The 9658-nt window shown below is 32.7% G+C and overlaps 1 pseudogene across 1 annotated transcript; it reads left to right on the forward strand.

The window, feature by feature from the left end:
* Positions 1 to 274: 274 nt before the first annotated feature.
* Positions 275 to 9206, forward strand: LOC147069294 (glutamine--fructose-6-phosphate aminotransferase [isomerizing] 2 pseudogene; annotated as a pseudogene). Its single transcript, XR_015071226.1, has one exon. The product of XR_015071226.1 is annotated as a glutamine--fructose-6-phosphate aminotransferase [isomerizing] 2 pseudogene (transcript).
* Positions 9207 to 9658: the final 452 nt, after the last annotated feature.

A 9658-nucleotide genomic window follows, 5' to 3' on the forward strand; every position in this document is an offset into this window, starting at 1 on the left:
TTTTAGACATACATGAATAGTGCATAATATTATGTTTAAAATTAGCAAACTCCGCCGAAGGTCAGTTTTTCAGGAAGGAAAGAAGTAGAATGGTAATTTATATCGTTTAAAAAAATTGTATAGATACGGTAATATGTACAATGACGTATTAATGCAGCTAGAAGTGAAAGCAATCGACTTTGCAGCCATCGATAAAATCTATGATAACTCATTATTATACCATTCAATACGCGGCAGTGTTGTATATAGGGTATTCATTTTCAGATTCAGTCGTTCGCGAAGCCTCACGGAGTCTAGTCGTGTCTTAGAACTCGTGCTGATAAAAAAAAATCTCGCAAGATGTGTGGAATTTTCGCGTATATTAATCACATGACGCCGAAGTCGCGTAACCAGATCCTCGAGTTTCTGGTGAAAGGACTCAAGAGGCTCGAGTACCGCGGCTACGATTCTGCGGGCCTCGCGCTCGATACTCCAGGCTCCAAGACCACGACGATCATCAAGAAGAGTGGAAAAGTTCAGGCGCTTGAAGATGAAATCACTTCGATGGCCAAGGAACTTAAAATGGATGACATGTGCGATAGTCATTGCGGAATTGCGCACACCCGTTGGGCGACCCACGGAGAACCCAGCTCCATCAATTCTCATCCGCAAAGATCCGACGATGGAAGTGCTTTTGTTGTTGTGCATAATGGAATCATTACAAACTACCAGGAGTTGAAGCTCTTCCTGGAGAACAAAGGACATGTTTTCGAGTCGCAAACCGATACTGAAATTATTGCTAAATTGATTTTGCATCTATACACACAGCATCCGACGTATACTTTCCAAGAATTGGTAGAAGGAGTCATTCAGCAATTGGAAGGTGCTTTTGCTTTGTGTTTCAAGTCTCGTTATTTCCCAAACGAGTGTGTTGCCACCCGTAGAGGCTCTCCACTGCTCGTTGGCATCAAAACAGCCAGCAGACTATCTTCAGATCATGTTCCAATTATGTACGCCAACAATAAAGCTGCCCGTACTCTTTTGCCTTCACTATCAATCTCTCACTCCGAATTCAAACCTGAAGAAAGCAAAGAAGCCGAATACTTCTTCGCTTCCGATGCATCAGCCGTCATTGAACATACCGATAAAGTACTGTACTTTGAAGACGAAGATGTCGCCGCTATTAAGGATGGTATTCTGAGCATCCACCGTCTGTCAGCCAACTCCGACGACCCTCACGCCCGAGAAATCACCACAATTAAGATGGAGATCCAGCAAATCATGAAAGGAAACTATGACTACTTCATGCAGAAGGAAATCTTCGAACAGCCTGACTCTGTTGTCAACACAATGAGAGGGAGATTGAACTTCCAGAATCAGACCGTCACTTTGGGAGGAATTAAGGATTATGTTCCAGAAATCAAGCGCTGCAGGAGACTAATTTTGATCGGATGCGGAACGAGTTATCACAGTGCTGTTGCAACAAGACAACTTTTGGAAGAACTCACTGAATTACCTGTCATGGTAGAACTCGCGTCAGATTTCTTGGATAGAAAGACACCAGTATTCAGAGACGACGTCTGCTTGTTCATCTCTCAGTCTGGAGAGACTGCAGATACTTTAATGGCGATGAAATACTGCAAGCATCATGGCGCTTTGATCATTGGTGTAACTAATACAGTAGGAAGCTCAATTTGCCGAGGATCCCACTGCGGCATTCACATCAACGCAGGTCCAGAAATCGGTGTTGCCTCCACGAAGGCGTACACCTCCCAATTCATTTCCCTAGTCATGTTTGCCTTGGTGATGAGTGAAGATCGTATCTCGCAACAAAAACGCCGCGCTGATATTATTTCAGGACTTCAAAAGCTCCCCGAACAAATCAAACAGGTCTTGGCTCTGAACAAAGAAGTGTTGGCTCTGGCTCAGGATCTTTACCAAAACAAATCCCTGCTTATCATGGGACGCGGATACAACTTCGCGACTTGCCTAGAAGGTGCTTTGAAAGTGAAGGAGTTAACGTACATGCACAGTGAAGGAATTATGGCTGGAGAGCTCAAGCATGGACCTTTGGCACTCATTGACGATTCAATGCCAGTCGTTATGATCATCATGAGAGATCCAGTCTACGTCAAGTGCATGAATGCTCTTCAACAAGTGACAGCACGTCAAGGAAAGCCAATTTTAATTTGCGAAGAAGGTGACACAGAAACGGCAGCTTTCTCCTCGAAGGTCTTAGGAATCCCCCAGACCGTGGACTGTCTGCAGGGAATCCTCACGGTCATCCCGATGCAGCTGTTGTCCTACCATTTGGCTGTTCTTCGAGGATGTAACGTAGATTGCCCGCGAAACCTCGCCAAATCTGTCACAGTAGAATGATATGTGCAGTACCTAGTGAGATGTGTAAAATAGTGTTTTATTGTATAAAGTTCGTGAGAGTTTATTTTTTTATTATTATATTTTTGGACAATTACTATGCTGTTCTTTTAAGTACAGATGGAGTATAATATATATCTGCATATTATTATAAATGTCAGATAAAGTGAAAAAAAAATCGATTCATAGATCACAAAAGGTACAAGTACTCTTTTTCAGTTAAATATTATTCTTATTGCATTAAATTTTGTTGAATTATCAATTCGTATTAGTTTATTAATTCCAAAGTTACGTTGAAACTTAATTGGATTAAATAACGTATTATTCAATATTTTACTTTTTTGAAATTCCTTATATTCGACATATTGTTTAAATTTACTTTAATATTCAATATGTATGATACAAAATACGGAAATACAAAATAAAACATACATTATCTCCCAAAAATCAAAATTTAAATACATTCAGAACCGGTATCAACCGTTCAGATTGCATTTGATAATAATTATTAACTAATATACTCAAGAATCTTTAAAATAGTGATTTACTTGATCGAAATATAAAGATGGTTCTGTTTAAAACAAAGATATCGAATTCAAATCCCGCGTCTGAGTCAATGTCATTTATTATTATTATGCTGCTTTTTTGTTTTATAGAATATATACATTTGAATTTAGCGCGTAACAAGCAGACCATGGAAAAATAACCATAAACTATATAAATCCATATTTTCTTTATTGGACCAGATATCTTTAGATTCACCTATTGCACAGTTTTATTTTTATTGTTATTAAGTTTTCTATTAATAGAATTATTATTCATACTGAATAGAAAAAGAGTAGATGTGTTATTCGATAATAATTTAAATACTCCGTTTGTACTGAGGAGGGCAAAAAGTGGTGAAATTGAATGATAAAGTGTACATTGTATGTATGTTATTTTAAGATTTACTTAAAAGTGATTGACATTTGAATGCTTGTTTTCAAAATCCATTACCTTGGTTTTTTAATTTGAGCGATTAAAATCACAATATTAATAAGTATGTTTTCTTCACTTTTTGTAACTGGGAATGACACAATATAACATCGTATATATTATATTATACACTACGTGTATTTATGCACGGTTCACACGACAGATAAGTCCAAAATTTAAATTCGTAGTAAACATGGTTTAGTCATCTAGAATGGAATAATTAGTTGAAAAAAAATGTCAACACGGTTATAACCGGTTGCAAGTATGATTTATTAGTTTTATGTTCAAATAAATGCGACTTTCATATATACATAATATATTATATTCCATGTAGAAAAATCATAATAGTAATGCCTACATTGTATTTTTTTTCGGTATATGTATAAACGGATATGGTCAGACGTATATACTAAATGAAAATTCATGAACAGAATTCATAAGTTTAGTAATTATGTCACACAATATAAAACCATGTATTATTTACGTCTATCGATGGATAGCTCCAAACCTAAACACATTCGTAACAACCGATGACAAAGTAATTTTTCACTAATAATTATAAGCTCCGTTGCCAACTTAAGATTTTTCTTGCCAGATCTAGCATTTTTGAATAGGCATCTAGCTTGCAAATATTGCATCTGGCGTATGGCATTAAATCTACTGTTTTTGATACCTCAATCAGTTTTAAACTTCTCACAATAAAGCCAGAATATTATACCAGATTTGCATAAAAATCAACATGTTGGAGAAACTCTAGCATTTTTTCTGCCATCTGGCTTATTTCCTCATCCTATCTGGCATATTTTTGTGAATAACGGTTAGCAACACTGATTGTAAGCTATCCATAGACTATTTTGAATTGTGCGCTATATTAAACTTATCAAATCTGTTCATTAGAAACAGTAGGTAACACAATGATCTTTTGCAAAAGCTTCTAAAGAGACCATTCATGAACTGAAATCGCATGTGATTTTGAACCGTATCCAAACCTATGATCTCTATTCATGAAAATTTATTTTAACAGAGTATATATAAGCGTATATGTTTTCGGATACGTTCAGATGACTATTTTATAGATATATATTTCCATGAACAGAAATCATAAGTTTAGTATCGAACACAGCAAAAGCTGCGTGGACTTATCCATTGTATACTGTTAACCCCTCAATCACGTATCAAGGTCCTTGATACAGCTGTTTTGACAGGCAGATAATGAAAACACCTTTTTAATAAAAACCACTTTGTGCTGACATTGAGAATGGTGCTTTGGTTTTCATTTTGAACAGGAAAAGTATCAAAGATTTTTTTAACATTTATAAAGCCATGACATTTAAGTGTGTAGCTATGCAGATTTAATTGATCGGGTTTTATATTTAACACAAAAGACGTTGCTAAGCTACAATATATAATTTATATCTAATCTCAGAGTATATCACTTATATTCTTTTAAAAAAATAATGGATTATCAAGTTAGTGCCACAGTTTTTACTGTTATTTTTATTATTATCTAAGAATATTATTGCTTGAATCATCGAAATACAAACACGAATATTCTGTTAATCCACCATAATTAGTGTTGTGTTTCTCTTATATCTCCCATGGGCACTTGAATTTTTTAAATCCAATAATCTAAGTCAAAACACACTAATCCTGAGATATCCTCAGTCATAAAACTTCTCAATTAAACTCTTAATACGCCCGATCAAGACCAGGTGTGGTGTGAGGTGGTTTTGTTAGTGGGTTATTATTATTATAGGTTTCTGCACCAAACTGGGAAACAGGACTATACTATTTTACATCAAGCCGCAAGTTTGACACGCCTGATTTAAACAATTATCTCAAAACTAAATTTTTGCAAATATTGAATAATTTTTGAATGCTGACCAAAACATCTTATATAATATTATGTATTTATACCTACGTGGATGTTTTCTATTAATCCATCTGGAATTCCATAGATTATTATTTAAAGATAGTAATATTGAAGTATGATAATAAAACATATACATAAGAATAATTTAATAATAAAATAATAATGCTAAATTGGTGTCTCAAGGTCTATAAAGATATTGAATTGTTTTTATTAGATTTCATATCAGATAATCTTTTAAACAAAATTACTCCTGTGTTCTTTTTTTTTACTGCGATAGGAAATTAAATTACTTAAAGGCTTTGAATAAAACCTTATACTTAATATATTATTATATACCTACAGAAACGTAGCCTAAATATATGAAAGTGAAGCTAAAACATGTAACTAAAGTTATCGATTAAATTAACTGCCATTAATTTCGCAATGCAAACTCATTTGTACCAAGCATCGAACTCTTGTGCAGTACAATTTATTTTCATGGCAGCAATGTGATTAAAAATGTTAAAAAGTGTCACAAACGTAAAACATGTTTTTTTATAATACAATAAATTATCTTTACTTAAAATGGTTCATGAACAATCACAAAAATTAAAATTAATTTGAAAGAGAGGTTAGAAAAACAATTTTTTTATGTTTATAGCCAACTTCACACAGTCGTCATCTGTCAAAAATCGCAAAGCGCGTCAACACAATTCCGTTAAATATTAAATTTTGTTTAAATACATTTACCATTTTGAAAACGAAACATGATCGACTTGTACCGTAACCAAAACATTCACATTTTAATACAAACGTAGCCTGATATGGATATAATGCGTCAATAGATGGTATGCCTACACAACACCGACATAATAAATAACTATTTTAAATATTTAGATGAATATACGAGTACCAAAATCGGCTATAATGAACAATAGTATTGCGCGTTTCAGCGCACCAACGAACAAAATATTATTCTTTCTACGGATACTAATGCAAACATTAAAAACGTCGCGGAATCACTGCCAAGTATTGTAATTTTAAAATGTTTATAAGACCCCTTGAGTTGAATTCAAAGATGTTGAATAAACAATTCTTCTACCGGATGTAGCTTTCTGTAGTTTTCCTATAAAAATCGCAAAGTTTCGGTTTATACTACCTACTTTCTATGCAACAAACAAAAAGTAAGTTGCCTAGAGTCATAACTCACATATTATATTATAAAACCACCAGTTTTTTTGTAATTAGAAGAAAAGTATTGAACTCCCTTGAGTATTAATGAGTGAGTGAGTCGATTTACATTATTTTTTAAATATATATAATATTCCTAAGGCTGCAGACACACAGCACACTATGTGAAATAGAACTCCCTGATTGGTTAGAAAGGCCTCGGTGACAGAACTCACATTATTCATTGAAAAATGTGAGTTATGACATCGACAGTCAACTTTGTCAACGATTTTCACAAGGTTTAAAATGACTCTTGATACCCTTTTTTTCTTTATATAGATTAATGCCTTTAGAATCACTTAAATGACATAATTGCAAAATGTGAGTAATGACTCTAGGCGTCTCTCTCGCTCTTTATAGTTTGTATGAAAATACGTAGACTGGGTGTCCTTTTTTGTTTCACGTTCATATATTTAGGCTCCATCTCTATAAAAAAAGGTTTCTTTGACATGTTTAATTAAATTCGTATTATTATTTTAATTGGGTGACGACATTATGTGACATATTCAAATGTCAATTATTGACGATTTTCAAAAAGTGAGATAACTAATATACAAAGGTGTAAAGATGTGTCATCTTTTAAATATTATGTAAATAATATACACACAACTTAATTGTAAGTTTTTGAATATTTACATAAAATTTTAAATATGTAAAATCATTTTTGTATTGTTTTCTATGTGTCATAATAAAATTATGTTATGCAACCAATATTTCGAAAATATATTTTAACTTTTCTGTTATAATTATTAATAACAAAAAAAAACTTTAGATAAAAATTTTGAGACTGCTAAAGGTTAATTGTAATTAATTCAAAAACCTTGTCTTCCAAATTGTTTATAATATATTTATACATCATGATTAAAAACTATAAATTCACTTTGATTGTTAAAATTTTATATTACTAAATAATATTATCCTTTGGGATTAAGCATATTGTGACCAACGATAGCCTAGTTATACGCCGTCGCTAAAATGTAATAAATAAGCCATTTTTGCGTACTATTTTCTTTTAAATACTTGGGTAATTGTAATCTTACGAAATTGCCTTATTTTAATGATCAATACGTGAACAAATTTTACATTTCAATATAGCATAATTGAGTACTTTAATAACAAAAGATACATAAATACTTAACTCAACGTTTTTGACAATAGTTTGCATATTTTAATTTATGATTTCTGGTTAAATGGATCCCCAATTTATTTTTAAAGGCAACGTAATAAAATTTAACAGTACCACGATGGCCGCGTGGCTTAAGCGTCGGCCTGTAGCGTCGTGGGTCCCAGGTTCGAATCCTGGGTCTGGTACGTACACATATTGTTTTTCAATTTGTGTATGAGTCAGAGTATGTACCTATAGGTTGAGCAAGTGGCTGACATCCATTTCTCGTAAAAACAAAATCTCTTAATAAAAACCTCCACTCTGTGGGGGCCCATTTATGATCGTATCAGGATCGGACATGGTCAAAAGAAGAAAAAATAATACAATTTAGCTTTTATATTTGAAGTTATTCTGACAATACGACTTAACTTAAGTCATGTTTTATAATATGAAGATTTAAGTTTGTTTTGTGTAAGTAATTATTTCATTTTAGAACTTATTTTTCGATTTCTTCTGCACTTTTAGCCGTAACATGATTTTTTGAACACATACAACTAATTGCAACATAAATTATGTGCGAAATTGATTGTCAACTTATCCAAGCAAATAATCAATTTAGATAAAAGAAAATACAGATAATATAACACATTGTCAGAATGCCTGCACTATAATCGAAATGATATCAATAACAATTTTCCTGTTTATTTATCTATTTTGCAAACATCGATTTTAGATTTGTGAATATTTTGATAATAAAGTACGTATTGTGATATTTTAGCATAGTTTAACGAGTTACCTAGTTGATTCAATGATCGTGAGAATTTTTATTTTTTAAAATGCTTTTTAGATTTCGCGCCATTTTTATGCGATATACGATAGAGAATGAATTTAATTTTAACATTATGTACTCAAGCTTTTTTGTTTCCATATACTGTAAACCCTTCTCTAACGAAACGTCATATTGATATGTCATTTTGATTTCCATAGTAATTTAATTGCTAGGACCTCAGAGCCTAGCAACCAATAATGGTGTCGAAATAACTTTTCATACAAAACAGAATTAACTGAAAATGAATTCAATTCTACCTAAAAATGGCTAAAAGTATTTAAAAAAAAATGCATTGGCATCGAGTTCTGATATATTCTAAAAGTTTCAAATGTCTAGCTAGTCGGGATGTTAGGTAAAAATCGATTGCAAGATTTGTACCGGACAAAAAAGAATACGAGCTAAGAAAAACGTTGTAATAAATGTTTATTTTATAGTATTATATATTATAGTGAAACAATTATAATTATAAAATCTCTTTTTTAACTAAACAATATTTCTATGATGTGCATATCACTATTTCTCTTGATATTTCACCATAATATCTATTCTATTTTCTTTCCTTGATTTTAATAAACATATATCTACGGTATTTGGTCAAATTAAAATCGAATTATCATAAATTGGTATAAGCAGACGGTTTCACGTTAAAATAACCATTGCTATTCCATTTTGTAAATTCAAAGTATTGAAATAATAGTCCATTATTATGGTTAGTCGTGTATATAATTTACCATTGTAGTTTTTCACTGTATTGACCAAATACCATAGGTATTATAATATCATATATTTCAGTGTTTTTTTGTTTATATAAAATTAATAAAATTATTACTATAATAGTCATTATGTCATATTATGTGATACCTACATAGTGATAATATTATACTTTTTTTTATTTTACGCTAAAATTGTGTTTATTTTAATATACCCACCACAATATGACGGCCATGGTCCCCATATCCCGAAGCTGCCCGCTAGGCTAAGATCTTTGGCGGCCCCCCTACATATCGCTAAGATTAAAGGCAGTGTGTCGATCTACAGTTGCATATATTCCAAATGGTGCTCGAGGTAAAATTAAGGGTATATTTAAGGATTTTTTGGTATTTTTAATCCACTCACTTTTATGTTGTTGCTCACATATTATTAAATGTTAGTATGCTTGAAGACGACATTTCTTTACTATTAGTGAAATTTTGTGGTGTGTTTATCTCACTTGGCTGGTCGTTCTGCCACGCCGGGTACCCTTAAGCCCGGGACCCCAGGCCAGAGGCCTGTCAACCCTCCCCTTGTGGGTGCCATGATGACGGTATTTCTA

Source organism: Rhyacophila brunnea, unplaced genomic scaffold (genome assembly GCF_057557595.1).
Source record: "Rhyacophila brunnea isolate RB1 unplaced genomic scaffold, BYU_Rbru_1.0 scaffold_24, whole genome shotgun sequence".
NCBI lineage: Eukaryota > Metazoa > Arthropoda > Insecta > Trichoptera > Rhyacophilidae > Rhyacophila > Rhyacophila brunnea.